This window comes from Pinus tabuliformis, chromosome 2_2 (assembly GCF_031772625.1).
Source record: "Pinus tabuliformis cultivar Carrire ecotype Pingquan chromosome 2_2, CPIR1, whole genome shotgun sequence".
In the NCBI taxonomy this organism is placed as follows: domain Eukaryota; kingdom Viridiplantae; phylum Streptophyta; class Pinopsida; order Pinales; family Pinaceae; genus Pinus; species Pinus tabuliformis.
In genome coordinates this window covers 48,046,249-48,062,152 of record NC_142300.1, presented here as the reverse complement: position 1 = coordinate 48,062,152, position 15,904 = coordinate 48,046,249, and positions in this window count along the sequence as shown.

The following is a 15,904-nucleotide window of genomic DNA, read 5'->3' as shown; positions in this document are numbered from 1 at the left end:
GCCTTTGCATGTTGCCTTGGGAGAATCAGCCCATGCATGCAAGTTGTTTTTCTCAGTCCCGGAGGGAACCGGTCAACTCAACTACACATGCAAGAGACTGCTCGACCGCTGGAGAAAAATGCGCATTTCTGGCTGGGAGCTGGGCTGACTGCCCAGGAGATTTGCACAATTTCTATGTAGAGCAGCTGAATGTTGCCCAGATTTGCATAAATCCTGGGCTGAAAAACCTTCTGCTGGGAAAATTCATGAAAATCCTATTAGGAGGGTCGGTTGGTAGGATTGCGCAATTCCTGAAGGGAAGGCTAGTTTCCCTCCAGAAATTCCCAATTTTCAAGGGGAATCTACTTAGCCTACAGCTGGACCAAGTTCGGGTGATTAGCCTGTGAGGGGAATGGGTTAACTGTGATCAACAGGGTGCCTTTGTGCGAGGAAAACACTAAAGCTTGAGTACTTGACAAAGCAAGACAAAGAGTTGTGTAAGGTTGGTAGGGAGGCTCCAAAACAAGCTAAGGAAAAATTTTGGAGGTTGGTTGTAGCCGCTACAACACTTGGCGACACACTGGTAGAAATCCAACTCTCTACATAGACCTTGTTCGTGAAGAGCAAGTCTAACACCTCCGGAAGTATTGTTCAGTTCTCAACTCATCTTGGCTTCACACTAGCTGGATGTAACGTGTAGCATCTACCAGACTCTTGGTCGATTGACACACATTCCAAGCCAAGACAACATAGTTGTTTCGATTGGGGTTGAGGGGTATATAGGTGCACAAGCAGTATAGTCGTCAGAGTCTTAGTTTCATCTCTGGTGTGGGTCAACTGCCAGCAGGCCTGGACAGTACCCCGGTGGAGTCACATAGGAACACAAGCATGGATTCGCTGACAGCGACCCTGGTCAGTACCCTAGCAGAGTTACTTGCATCACCTCCATTCGCAGGAAGCCTTTCTCTTCTTTCGACTTATCAATTTTTCAATTTTTTTTTTTTTTTTTTTTTTTTAACTTTTCATTTTTTCATTTTCATTTTCATTGTGCATAACACTTATTCATTTTAGAGGTGGAAGAGGGATCCCAACTTATTGAGAGCAAAGGAGGTTGTTCCAGCAGAGAAGTATTTTATTGTATCTCTGACGTGCCTGTGAAGGTTTTCCCCCTCACCTTACTCTACTTGACTGAGTTGACAAAGGTTAACACAAAAACAACCGACTAGAGAAGGTGACACTAGTTAGCGCACAAGCATTGTGTTTTCACCAGGAGTCACTTCGAACAGTACGTATTTTCCTTCGATGTATCATGGACTAAAAGTAATAAGCTCATCACACAGAGGCAAGATGACAAATAACCAAGTAGTAATAGCTGTACAAGCCCTCTTGTACTTTACCCAACTTGCTTCAAGAGCCATACATGGTTTCATGCAAGACTAACCTATGAACAAAACAAACGAACTAACATACATCAAAGCAAAGCAAAAGCAGAAGCAAAAGTGAAACCAAAACAAGTAAACAAGAAAGAAAACAAAGCATGCAAGCAAACAACTAAAAGAAAACACTACCCCTACTCCTACATTAATAGTGCATGTGCCTGATCACATAAAGTGATACTTCCAATGCAACCACCGGTGCATTGGTAGACCCATGTTGGTGAAGGCTTGGTCCGCGAGTAACCCGGTGGTGCAAACCAGCAAACAATAAAGATATAACATTGAAGACAACCACAGTTCATGTTTCAAAGTGCCCACGGGACATAAGTGAGTGCATGTGAATGACGGGTAGTCTGTTATGAAACCAACTCACAAAAAGATAGAAAAGATAGATCAACGTCTTAGAATTCAGCCTCTTCGACGGGGAAACTTCCTTTACATTACACAAATGAATGATTCTTTGATGATTCAAATGAAAAACCCTCCTTTCTATATATAGGAGTCTAAGGAGTCACAATATAACCCAGCCGACCTAACAATAATAATATAAAGCCACAAAAATAACAATAGAGGGATTCTATGGGGCACAATAATAACAATATGGGGACAAATAGGGGCACAACAATATTAATAAGGGATACAACTACAATAGTAATGGGGTAATCACTAGTATTATAGGGACCTAACATGCCCCTCTCCTTCAAAAAGTGTTGTCCTCAATGCTTGAGTAGTTTTGGATGCTTTTGTATAAAATTCTCATCCTCCCATGTGGAATCTTCAGCGGATAAGTTCTTCCACTTGATGAGATACTTCGAAATTGATCGATTTCGTAGCTGTCGAGTTCTTGTTTCTGTGACTGCTTCCGGTTCCAATATAATTTTTCCTTCCTCGTCAAGTTCTGGCAATATTGTTTGAACTGGGAGCTTGTCGCCTATAACCTTCTTTAAACATGAAACATGGAAAACTGGGTGCACTCGAGAAGCTGCAGGAAGCTCCAATTTGTATGCCATAGTACCAATCTTTTGCAACACCTTGTACGGACCATAATACTTTGGTGATAATTTATTATCCTTCTTAGCTTGCTTGAGGGACATTTGTTTATATGGTTGTAGCCGTAGGAATACCCAATCACCTACATCAAAACTTCTTTCACTGCGATGTTGATCTGCCTGTTGTTTCATTCTATTCTGTGCCAACACGAGGTTATCCTTTAAGAGTTGGAGGACTTGTTGTTGATGTTCGATGTGATGTTCCACTGCTTGAACCTTAGAATTTTCTCTTAAATATGATGTGATGGATGGTGGTTGATATCCATAAAGTGCCATAAATGGGGTCATTTTTGTTGTTGTATGGAAGGAAGTGTTATACCACCATTCAGCCAGAGGCAACCATTTGACCCATTGTGTCTGTTTATCAGATACAAAGCAACGAAGATATCCTTCCAAACATTTGTTTACTATCTCAGTTTGCCCATCAGATTGAGGATGATAAGATGAGCTATGAGCTAACTGAGTACCAAGACAAGAAAATAATTCTGTCCAAAAATTTCCAGTGAAAATGGGATCTCTGTCACTTACAATAATCTTTGGGTTTCCATGTAGCTTTTGAATTGTTTCCATAAATGCAGTAGAAACTGTACTGGCTTTAAATGGATGTGATAATGCACAAAAGTGTGCATACTTGGTAAGTCTGTCAACTACCACCATGATGACACTCTTTCCCTCAGACTTGGGTAAACCTGTGATAAAATCCATTGAAACCTCCTCCCAACGTTGGCTTGGAATGGATAAAGGTTGTAATAGACCCGGGGTCTTAATTGTTTCAACTTTATTTTGTTGGCAAACCAAACATTCCGCCACAAACTTTTGAATATCTGATTTAAGGCCATCCCAAAAAAATTCCTTCTTAACCCTGTGGTAAGTTTTTAAAAATCCTGAGTGCCCTCCTAAGGGAGAAGTGTGCAATTCCATAAGAATCTTTTGTTTTAGTTGGGAATTCTTACAGAGGTATAAGCGATCTTTGTACCATAACGAATCATTTTGCCAGCTAAATGTATCAGATGTACTGGAATCTTGTTGTAACTTTCGAATAAGTGCCCACACTTCTTCATCATTCTTCCATTCCTCCCTTGCTTCGTTTATCCAATCTGGTTGGATAATAGAAATGGCGCACAACAATGCTTCCACATCCTCATCCTTTCTTGAGAGTGCATCTGCCACCACATTTTGCTTCCCTTTTTTGTAGATGATTTCAAAGTCATAACCCAACATCTTTGTGACCCACTTTTGTTGCTCTTCAGAGGATAATCTTTGTTCTAAAAAGTATTTAAGGCTATCATGATCCGTTTTTACCTTGAAGTGTCTTCCCATTAGGTAGGGTCGCCATTTCTTAAGTGCATGGAGTATTGCCAACATTTCCTTCTCATAAATAGCTTTGTGTAAAAACTTTCCCTTGATTGGACGACTTTCAAAAGCAATGGGTCTTTCATCTTGCATTAAAACAGCACCAATTCCATTTCCTGAAGCATCACATTCCACAATAAAGGTTTTTGTGAAGTTCGGTGTAGCTAAGACCGGTGCTTGGCACATTGCCTCTTTAAGATGTTCGAAGGCCTTTGTTGCTTCCGGAGTCCATGAAAATGCATCTTTCTTCAATAATGTTGTTAGAGGTGCTGCTATTCTCCCATAATTCTTAACAAACTTGCGATAATACCCTGTCAACCCGAGAAATCCTCGCAGATGCTTTATGGATGTGGGGATTTTCCATTCCTTAATGGCTTTAATTTTGCTAGGGTCTACCTTAACTCCTTCATGAGATACAATATGACCAAGATATTCCACCTCTTGTACTCCAAAGAAACATTTGGATCTTTTTGCATATAATTGTTTCTCCTCCAATAGTTGTAGCACCCTGTCAACATGTTCAACATGATCCTTCCAAGACTTGCTGTAGATTAGTATATCATCAAAAAATACTAACACAAATTTTCTAAGGAATGGTTTGAAAATGGAATTCATCAAACCTTGAAATGTTGAAGGTGCATTGGTAAGGCCAAAAGGCATGACCAAAAATTCATAATGACCCTCATGAGTTCTAAATGCTGTTTTTGGAATGTCTTCAGTCTTCATTCTGATTTGATGATATCCTGAACGAAGATCCAACTTGGTGAAGTAAATTGATCCATGCAATTCATCCAGTAATTCATCAATGACAGGAATGGGAAACTTATCTTTAATAGTGAGCTTGTTGAGCTCCCTATAATCCGGACACATGCGCCATGATCCATCCTTCTTGTGCACCAATACTACTGGAGCAGAGAAAGAACTTTGACTAGGTTGAATTATACCAGCCTCTAGCATTTCTGCAACCATACGTTCAATTTCACTCTTTTGGGCATAGGGATATCTGTACGGCCTGATGTTTGGAGGAACACTTCCTGGAATCAGATGAATAGCATGATCATGATCACGAATAGGTGGGAGACCTTTGGGAGTCTCAAATACCTTGGAATGATTGTCCAAGACTTTTTGGAGATCTGGAGAAATAGATGATTCCAATGTGGAAACATCTAGCGAACATAATTGTGCAATTACACCTCTTTGTTCCTTTTTTAGAAGCTTTGTCATACCATTAGAGCTGATTATCTTTCCTGGTTTCCCTGCAATACCCCTTAATTCAACTTCCTTTCCTTCCGTAGAAAATTTCATGAAAAGTTCTTGAAAATTAAAAGCTATTGTACCCAAGGATTGTAGCCATTGGACTCCTAGTACAACATCAACACCTCCCATTGGAATGGAAAGCATTGGGCTAGTCAATACATATTCTCCCATGGATAGCTTGATATTATGGCACTTTCCAGAGCAATTTATTGTTCCTCCATTTGCAACCATCACTTGACACTCTGGTGCTGGATATAGGAAGCAATTCAATTCTTTTGCTACCTTACAATGAATAAAATTGTGGGTACTTCCTGAATCAATCAACACTATTACCTTTTTCTTCTTGATTTGTCCTTCTATCTTGATGGTTTGAGGAGTGGTAATTCCAGCCAATGCATTACAAGATATGGTCGGATTCATTTCTTCTTTATCTAGGCTTTGTTCCTGGAGTATATCCTCTTCTTTTGACCTTTCTTGCTCCTTTTCTTCTTCCTCTTCACAATCTATGTAGAATAATTTCTTCTCAGCACACTTATGACCTTTAGTGTATTTGCTATCACAACTGTAACAAAGCCCTTTTGCTCTTTTTTCTTCCAATTGTTGTGGTGTCAACCTTATAGGTTGTGGAAGACTAGGGGCAACAACACTTCCATCTTTATAGTTGTGAGTGGTATGCTTCCTGGTTGCCATAATTTTGCTTTCCATTTTTCTTGCTAACCTGAATGCCTTCTCTAATGAATCAGGTTCCCAAAGGCGAACATCATGTTGGATATTATCCTTTAAAGACCCTATGAACACATCAATCCTATGCTCCTCTGGAATTTTTTTACCCTTATGTTCAATTTTTGGAACTCCTCAATGTGCTCCATTATTGAACCCTTTTGTTTGAGACTTATCAATTGGCTAAAAAAAGTGTTGCTTTTTGTATCCTCATAATGTGCTATCAATTCTTCCGTAAAAATTGCCCAAGTGATAATTTGTTTACGAGAGCAAAGCCATTGATACCATACAAACTGATTTGGTTCCAAATATAAAGTTGCAATACGTACCTTTTGTGTGTTTTGCACATTATTGAGATCGAAAAATTGCTCCATCTGTAATATCCATGTTGCGGGATCCTTGCCATCAAACTTCCTCATATCGATTTTTGGAATATGGTGGGTCTTCGATCCAACATTAGAGTCTATGAAATCATGATTAACATTTCTTTTGTTCACATCATGAGTTTCCTTTACTACCCTTTCACCATTAGTAAGTATTTCTTGTAGAAAATTTGTCAAATCTGTCTTCAAATCTGCCATGCCTGTCGTCAAATTTGTCTTCAAATCTATCTTCAAATAGTCCATCTTAGCTTCCACACCATTCATCTTAGTTTCCATGCCCTTTATCTTAGATTCCATGCCATTTATCTTAGCTTCTGTTAGCTTTTGTGAGAGTGACATTTGTTGCACTTGGTCTTGTAATTTTGATATATCATGTAGCATTTCTTCCTCTTCTTCATGAGTCATGCTAGAGCTTTCAGGTTGCTTACTAGGTGTTTGCATTTTCTTTCCTCGGGGCATCAGTTACCGATAATAATGCTCTACTATGCCCTTTGAATTCCTTCAAAATAATTTTTCAAATCAAGCTTAAACAAAAATTTAAAAAAATCTACACACCTTTTTTCACTTTGTAGGAGCTCGATATTGCCTCTGATGTATCTCTGTAATTTCGGATCATCCAGTTCTGAAATTGCGATCTGTAGTAGCCCTCTGTGTCCTCTTTCCAATGCCACCAGTCTGATCCAAATTGGATTCTCCAAGGAAGAGTTATGCCAAATCTCCCACAGTGACCTGATTATAGACTAGTTCAGTAGAGCAAACTTGTATGACATGCCATGTGTCCCTGTTTCGACCTTTGGCTCTGAAAAATATATACAAGAAACTACAGTCCGTCCTCTTTTTGCACCTTCCTACGAAATTTCAATCTGATGCTCAGAGAGAAAGTTATGGCGATTTTCCCCAGGTCACCTGTTTGGAATGTAATTCAGGAGTCTGCAAAAAGACCAACTTCCTCAGATCATATCTCCACAAATATAGCGCGAAAAGCTCTGAAATTTGGATCCAAGGTTCAGTGCGATTTCATCTCAAATGAGTTTTTTTTTCTTCTAAAACATCGCAGAAAAAAAATTTATAGCAAAAATGCCACGATGACCTATTTGGAGTAGCGAAACCCTAAAATCCAAAGCTCTGATACCAAATGTTATGAAACCAGCTCACAATCAACGCCTTAGAATTCAACCTCTTTGAGGGGGCAACCTCTTTTACATTACACAAATGAATGATTCTTTGATGATTCAAATGAAAAAACCTCCTTTCTATATATAAGAGTCTAAGGAGTCAAATATAAGCCAGCTGACCTAACAATAATAATATATAGCCACAAAAATAACAATAGAGGGATTCTATGGGGCACCGTAATAACAATATGGGGACAAATAGCGGCACAAAAATATTAATAAGGGATACAACTACAATAGTAATGGGGTAATAACTAGTATTATAGGGACCTAACACAGTTTGTGGACTTATCATGGTGCTGTGTGACACTATGTGCAACTTTGAAGCATAAGCACAATCTTGGCTATGACATGCAAGCAAATGAAAGAAATAAAGATAACTTGTGTTGCACATGAGTGCTTGTAATGCAAGTCTCCTACAATGCATGAGCAATGGGATCGTGCAGTTCGAGTGGAGGAGGAGTGATCTGTGTGTGACATGGATCTTCAATGCATACAGATGAGTGATGAGGAGCCTTGGGCGATTGAAAAATTTCATGATTGGAAGTGAGACTAACGCCAAGAGAGTGAGGGCCTAACATAACCATTAGCTCGGGCTGAAGTGCTTCGATAGTCTTGGGTTTCGCAACTTCATCATCAGGTAGATCATCATACACTGGTGGCTTCGAAAGATCAACTGCGATACATTCATGATCATGATAAAAATGGAAGCAAATGGATCACAACCGCCACGATCAGAAAAATCAATGAATTCCTCGACATCCTCATGATCAGATGAATCAAATAGAGGGGTAGATGAAAAGCGAACAAACTCATCCTTTGTGTCTCCAGAAAAGACAGATGAAGGATAAAGTGGATCTTCAATGAGTAACTCATCCTCTCCGTTGTTGAATGATGGACTAACATCTGGTGAGTCCTGCGAGTGATCAACAATGGGTGCATCCGTGGATGAAGACACACATGCAAAATCATGGATGGTAGGTTCACCAAAGAGGTTAGGAAAGAACGGAGGGGGCTCAGATAGAAGGGATTCATCCTTTGCTAAGTGTTGATGTTCAAGATCCCACGCATACTCTTCATGAATGACAACGCATGTTGGTTGTGCAACACCAACTCCGTCAGTGGGTTGTTCCTTGTTCACAACAAGTGAAGAGTCCAGGATGGATGAACACAAGACAACATCATCTGGAGGAACACCTGAGTTCGAAGACAGAGGTTGAAGAAAAGAATTCATATGAGAACTCGAAGGACTCACAAACAAATCTGTGCGAAAATTGAGTGGAGTGATGTTTGGAGAGTGTGAAGGATGAACAGGTGTGTGAGCATGATCCTCAACATCACTGGGGTAGTGATGGCGCTGTTGAATGAGAGGGAGGCAGATAGTTAGTTGAGAGAGTGCCCGCTCCCACATGAGATTGTGCAGTTCCATTCATGAAGAATGTTGAGCGAGGTTTGATCTCAAGCTTCCTCGTGGGATGGGCATATTTCTTAATGAAAACTCGAACCGGTCCCAAAGATAAGCAAATTTCATCTAGCTCCTTGGAGCTTGAAACTGCAAGTCACGGAAGCGCTGCCAAAAATCAATAACAGATTCATGCAGAGCCCTCCGTTGTTGTAACAGTTCTAGCCAAGATGGTCTGGATCAAAATGATAGAATGTGTCTTCAATAAGATCATAGAAGAGCTCAAATGAGTGCACGGTGTTAGCCAATAGGCCGAGAACCCAACGAAATTGAGATTTGCGAAGTGTGTATGCAAATAGCAAACCGGCCCGTTTGTCAGAAAACTCATCTTCCTCATGAATCATGGAAAGAAAGTTATGTAAGTGCTTAGGCCAGGCCACTTCGCCTTCACCATCAGGTGTGAGTGGACAAGAGATCGAAAAGCTTCCCTGAGATGGAGACATCTTCATGATTCGAAAAACACCTTGGGGGAAGAAGAGTGCAAGACTCCATGAAAGATATGCAAAGGTCCAAAATTGGATGAGAGGACACTACTTTTCATCAGGCCCTTCTTCTAGTGCTAGAAATGTTGATGGTGCCGGACCCACCAATATGTCAAGGGGATCTCCCCTGTAAGAAGTCCTAATTAGACCTCAGACTATTTGGTGTAGGAGTCCCAGCAGTGAGTTGTAAGGTAATGCCTTGACTGCGATGTCAAATAGAGGCAAGTAAGATAACTCTGTCAGTAGCAAGGGTGTGACTGATTGAGTGAGTCAAGGAAGGTGTATGAGAGGTTCTAACACTTTGAAGGGGGAAGGAGGTGAAGGTGAGTTCGAGGTTGAAAGGGATTAGCCCCAACTCGGCTAGGAACATACAACACAAAAGGACATGCACAACTTCCGGTGGAGCAGTCCACTCAGATGCGACAGTCACATCATACAAGGTAAGATAACACGTACAACATTCACGGATCAGTCCGAGACGAGTGCGACGGTTGTTACAACAAGGTTCATGTGAAAGGTCTGTCTAATGTCCGACAGAGCAGTCGACATGGACAGTGACATCATTAGCAAAATATCAACACATTAACAACAAGATTCAGATAATTTCATGTGAATCAGTTCATGCACAAGTACATAAGTTAAACAACATATATCATTTAGGAAACCAGAGCAGTTCAACTATAATAACAACATATGCATGAAAATGTGTTGGCTCTTATTATATAAAGAAGTTTAAGTCACAATCATACAATACATCCATGTAAACCTGCTAATCCCAACAATTGAACGTTACAACCACATCCGCCTGCTCCTCAAAAGAGATGTACTAGCTCCGTGTAGTGGAGAAGCCAAGGCACGTTACAATACTGTCCAAGCCTTCTTCAAGGTAGTGTTAGTAAAAGCTTGGCTGACCAAAAGCCTATATAATGAGTTATGAGGGACTAGTTATAGTAAAGGGTGGGGTAACCCTTGAAATTCCCCTTTGTGACAGTTCAACTACCCTCATGACTCTTCACCTACTCTATGATTGTTACATCCAACTGTTGACACTTGACTTACACTTGACATGACTCAACATTACAATGCACATTTACTCATGTGAGACAACATGGCTTGAGCAAGCCTTGCAAGAAATCATTGACACTCGGTCTGCTGTGGTGAGACCAACTCTTTGACATGCTTGTGATGGTGAAGTTGGTGAGATGATGCCAATCTTGGTCGTCATGTGTATGCACCTCATGGTGACATCTTGCTGAAACAAACTCTTGCCTCCATTGCAACCGATGCATTGGTTCGGCCCCTTCATCCAACTCATCTGCTAACATGTGCATGGTCTTCTTGGGTGCGGCTGAACTGACAACACACTAATGCATAATGTCCATGCTGATATTCAAGTGTGTGCTAGTGGTTATGCTTATCAACTTGCTGAAGTACATGTTCAACTCTAGTTGGACTTGCTTCTTGTCTTCGCCTTGGTGAGTGTATTGAATGGGTTGGATTTCTTGCGTGCACACAATGACATGCATGACGCTGAATCCCTTGCATGCGATCACCAACACTGCTCACGATGTTTGCTTCGTGTTCGCTGCTAGGATGGATTTTTAACTTGTACCGGTACAGTTTCATCCGTGAGTGCACGATGCGCCCATTGCTGTTCCTATTCCTGTTGCAACTCATTCATCTGTCTGTGCAGCTTCATGTTCTTCCTGAGTTGCTACTTCAGCACATGCAACTCCTTCTTTGTTCCATCTTCTGCCTTCACATGATCTTCATGTCGCACCATCACTTCATAGCTGGATTCTCCAAAGTTTCTTTCATCATCAATGGACCTGCTTGAGCTTGCAACCTTGTTCCACCTCCGTGTTGTCAACAACCCTCCTCTTGCATTCGTTGCATTTGGTATGCTGTCTTCAGCTGCTGTTCATGATTTTGCTCGCTGTGATGCTGCTTTTGTCATATCTTGATATCCTTGTCTATGAACAACTTGATGTCTTTGTGGGTAGGCAATTCCATAGACACTTGATCGACTACATCCCCAAGTGTGCTCTGAATGGTGTCTTCGTCTCTTATCTCTTGGAAACCATTGTACCTGTACTGCTAAGAGGCAAATGAAAACCTGCGATACCTGGAGACATAGCAACACTCATGGCAAGCAACTTGTCAGTTGAAAACCAAAATGAACATGAGAATTGACTTGCAACATACCTGGGTGAATGATCATGAAGGTTGCGCAATTTCGGCCGGGAGGTCGGGAGACCAACTTGTAAGACTACACAAGTCACAGTTTGGGCTACTGGGAGACTAACTGACTACTGGAACTGCGCAATGCATAGTCTAGTCTGGCTGCTCATTGTTGGGATTTCATAATGCGCAATTCCAGTTGGGAAGGATTGCTAGCCCAGGGACAGATCTGCGCAATTTCTTGGGCCAAGCAGCCACTATCCTCTAGAAATACGCAAAACAGTCCTGGAGGCTAGTGCTGGGCAGGAATGCACAAATCTGGAGAGGAATGTGAGCCTTCCTTCCCTAGATTGTGCAATGCAGCCTTAGTGAAGGCAGAGTCCAAGCCAAGGTTGGCTCGACTCGCCGACGATCAACTGAAAGCAACTAAGACAATAAATGCATGGCGACACTAAGTGATAGCAGAAGTGATTGATAGTGCATGCAAAACATGAATGAAAGATTCAACAAACAGATCAACATGCATGTGGGTGAGGCAGTTTGCCGATTAGGTGAACATCCATGCAAAACAGTTTCATGCATGCGACAATAGTGAGATAGCAACAAAAACTGAAACAGAGCTAGGACAAGCTAGTATATATGTAAATGACAACAAGAGTTCAAAGAAATCAAGCAAACAATACTCCCACAAGTGAAAACACAAAAAATGATAGAAATGTAGCACAAGGCATGGGAAGTGGGCTTACCCCAAAACAACTGAGTTGAATGTGTCGACTGCTCCTAGATGTGATGTGGGATGTCAGAGCTGCAAGGTTGATGTGAGGAATGAGCTCTGCAGTGTACGGTTGATGAGTTTTTATAACATCGAGGTTGTGATGCGCATGCCACAAATCTAGGGGAAGCGACACTTGGTAGGAGGTTTCATAATTGATCCTTACATGTAACCTCCAACTGCTAAACATAGATCCCTGAGACAAGGGATGCCTTTGCATGCTTCCTTGGGAGAAGCATCCCATGCATGCAAGTTTGTTTTTCTCAGTCCCAGAGGGAACTGGTCAACTTAGCTGCACATGCAAGAGACTACTCGACTGCTGGAGAAAAATGTGCATTTTTGGCTAGGAGCTAGGCTGACTGCCCAAGATATTTGTGCAATTTCTGGGTAGAGCAGCTGACTGCTGCCCAGATTTGCACAAATCCTGGGCTGAACACCTTGCTACTGGGAAAATTTGCGCAAATCCTGCTGGGAGGGTTGGCTGGAAGGATTGCGTAACCCTGGAGCCCAACAGGTTGTCAGAGAGGATTGCGCAATTCCTGGAGGGAAGGATGTTTTCCCTCCAGAAATGCACAATTTTCAATGGTAAGCTGCTTAGCGTGCAGTTGGACCAAGTCCGGGTGAGCAGCCTATGAGGGGAATGGATCAACTGTAATCGACACACTGCCTTTGTGTGAGGAAAACACTGAAGTTTGAGTACTTGACGAAGCAAGAGAAAGTGTTGTGTAAGGTTGGTAGGGATGCTTCAAAACAAGATAAGGAAAAATTTTGGAGGGTGGTTGTAGCTGCTACAACACCTTCCCTGAAGGGTGGGCAGTCTTATTGGACCAGTTGGTGAACGATGGAAGGTCATTCAACTGGTCGGATCTGTTGGCTCAACAATTGAAGTCCCATGTAGCTAAGGCTCGAAATCTGCTTTAGAACAAGTTGGATACAGGTTCCAAGAAGATGTACCCAGATGCCATGGAGGGTAGAGTCCGCTTTTAGAGAGAGACCATTAAGCAGTTTGGGGACACCATCGCACAGTACCAAGCTTGGCACCAATATGTGACTGAGAAGCAGCAAGTGGAGGTTGATGAGTTAGACTTTCCCCAAACTCCAAAATCATAGTGTTGTGTCTTGTTAGGTTGTCTCTACCCTATTTTGTCTTATATGGGTACATGTGGAAAATGTAATATTATTTGTAATTATATTGTAAGTGAAATTCCAAGTGTCAATATTGGAATATGAAAAGTCACCATGTAATGTAATTTTTCATTTTGTGAAGATGTTGAAGAGTCATGAGGGTAGGCCAAAGCTCACAAAGGGGGAGTTGAAGAGTCACCCCCCTCATATTATAAATAGAACTTCATAACTCATGTAACAAGATTTTGGGTGCCAGGTTTTTGGCTAGGCTTAGGCTTAGAAAAGGCTTGGGAGTATTGTGAAGAGCCTTGGATTCTCCATAGTGTAGAGCAAGTATACTTCTTTGGAGGAGCAGGTGTTCTTGACTGTAATGTTCCACTATTGGGTCTAGTGGTCGTCAATGGTTTATGTATGGATGGAGCTTTCACTTATAATAATAAACTTAAAGCCATCACGCTTTCATGCATATGTTGTTAATATAGTAGGACTATTCTTGTTGTATTGAAAATGTATGTTATTTAACTTACGCATATGCTTATGAACTACTTTGTATGCATTTGTACGAACCTTGTTGAATGCATGTTTTTGGATTAACTCATTGATGAGCCCCAAAAATGGACAATTATTTGGGCTCATTCAACCTCCTAATTTGACTTAATCCACCATTCTCATTAGTTTATTGCATGTTTTTGATTATATTTATGCTAATAGAGTGAATTTGGTTAGTCATTATGCCAACAAGTCTAATGGGTGCTTTGTGTAGCCTTTTTGGTCAATTTGGAGACAAAATTGAAGGTCTTAATGAGCACTTGGCAGCCAAATTCGTGGGAAGACAAGGGAGAGGATTTGTAGGAAGGTGTCCCCTTCATTTATGGGTCCTTACCTCGAATTCTCCACCATCAGCTTGGAGTTCAAGGGCCACCGAATCAATCAGCACAAGGGCAGCCAAGCAAGTCAAGTAGGACTGCTGTTAACTCCAAGTTTTGGGCAGTCGAATCCCTAAAGTTTAGGAGGACTGTTGGGTCCTCAATTTGTATAAATAAGAAGGCTTAGGGCCTCATTTTGGTTAGCCAGTGGATGTTAGCTAGTTAGCCAGTAGATAGTAGCTAGTGGTTAGTCATTTTGTAGCCATTGGTTAGCTAGTTTGTAGTTCGATTTTTATGCAATAGATTAGCTTTGCTTTCAGCTCATGTTCAAGTTCTTCTTGCGGAAAATTTTGATGTAACTCTTCATTTCTTGATCAATAAAGATGAATCCAGCTTTGCACCAGCTCTAAATCTCTCTTAGGAGGCTGTAGCTCTTGGGGTTGGGCCCATCTCAAGCGCACAGTACCTCCTTTGTTTACTTTCATGTGTCTTTGCTGCATTCTTAGAGTAAAATTTTCTATTTAGATATTGTGTTGTTGTTTAGGTTGTTTTTGATGATTAAAAAGGGTTTTCATGTTCAGATTTGCTTGATATGTTAATCATAGGGAAGATCTTCAGAAAAAGGCTACCAAACACCTTGGATCTCACCTCCCCCTCAGTGGAATCATGAGCTGAGACGAATGTGACTTTGCTGCCAACAAAAACGTTGTTTTGCTTTGCCATGCAATTCTTAGTGTTGGAATCCTCTTTTGTAGATGCTGATATTAGTAGTGTTTAAATGCTTCAGTTGATGATTTCTTAGTGGCATAAGTTAGTTCACGCATTTCATTTCGAATAAACTGCTGTTCATTTCCTTTTGTTGTTACTTAGGTCAGAATAGGGTAAAATAACTAGATCTTTGTTTTCTTGCATGTCTTTGTTGGTTCAGTTGGAAACACAAATTGCAGAGCACCTGTACCACTTCTCTGTCTACCCAGACTCCCTCAAACCCATCTTCTCCATCTCCTAACTTGGTTTCTTGCCTCACGTTGCCATACTGCCCTCATAACCCTACCTTTTGTGCAACATTACTTCAGTCTTCTTAGAACAAGTCCAGCCTTCTACACCTTCTCCTCAACTCTATCCATCAGTCCTTGGGTCATTTCAGGCCCCTACCCTACCTCCCTATCCATTCATGCACCTTACCTCACTCACCCATGCTCCGAAATTCCGTTACAGAACATCCTGTAGAAATCCTGAACATCCTGTAGAACCCCTGCAGACTTCCTGTAGAAGCTCATAAACACGGTTTCTTGGCAGCCAAACTTTGTGAGACTCTCTGGAAGGGTGTTAGGGACCCCTTAGACCCTCTCTGAACCTTCCCAACATTTCCCAAGCATTTCTCCTCCTCGATCCACCTCTGCACAGTGAAAAGCTAGTTAAAAGCACATGCATGATAATTCTAATAACTTAATCAAAAAATACAAAAAGATGTTTTCTTCAGATAGTGATAACTTAGACACATGTATTTTACCTTCCTAGAAGTAATGGCATCTCTTTCAGTAGTTTGCATGCTCTACTTTGCGTCAGTAGGACTAGCTGGTAGAATTAGGGTTTGCTAGGGTTTGCGTTCCTTTTTGGCTTTCATTTTCTTTTCGCAATTAGATTAGCTTCCTTCGAGTTAG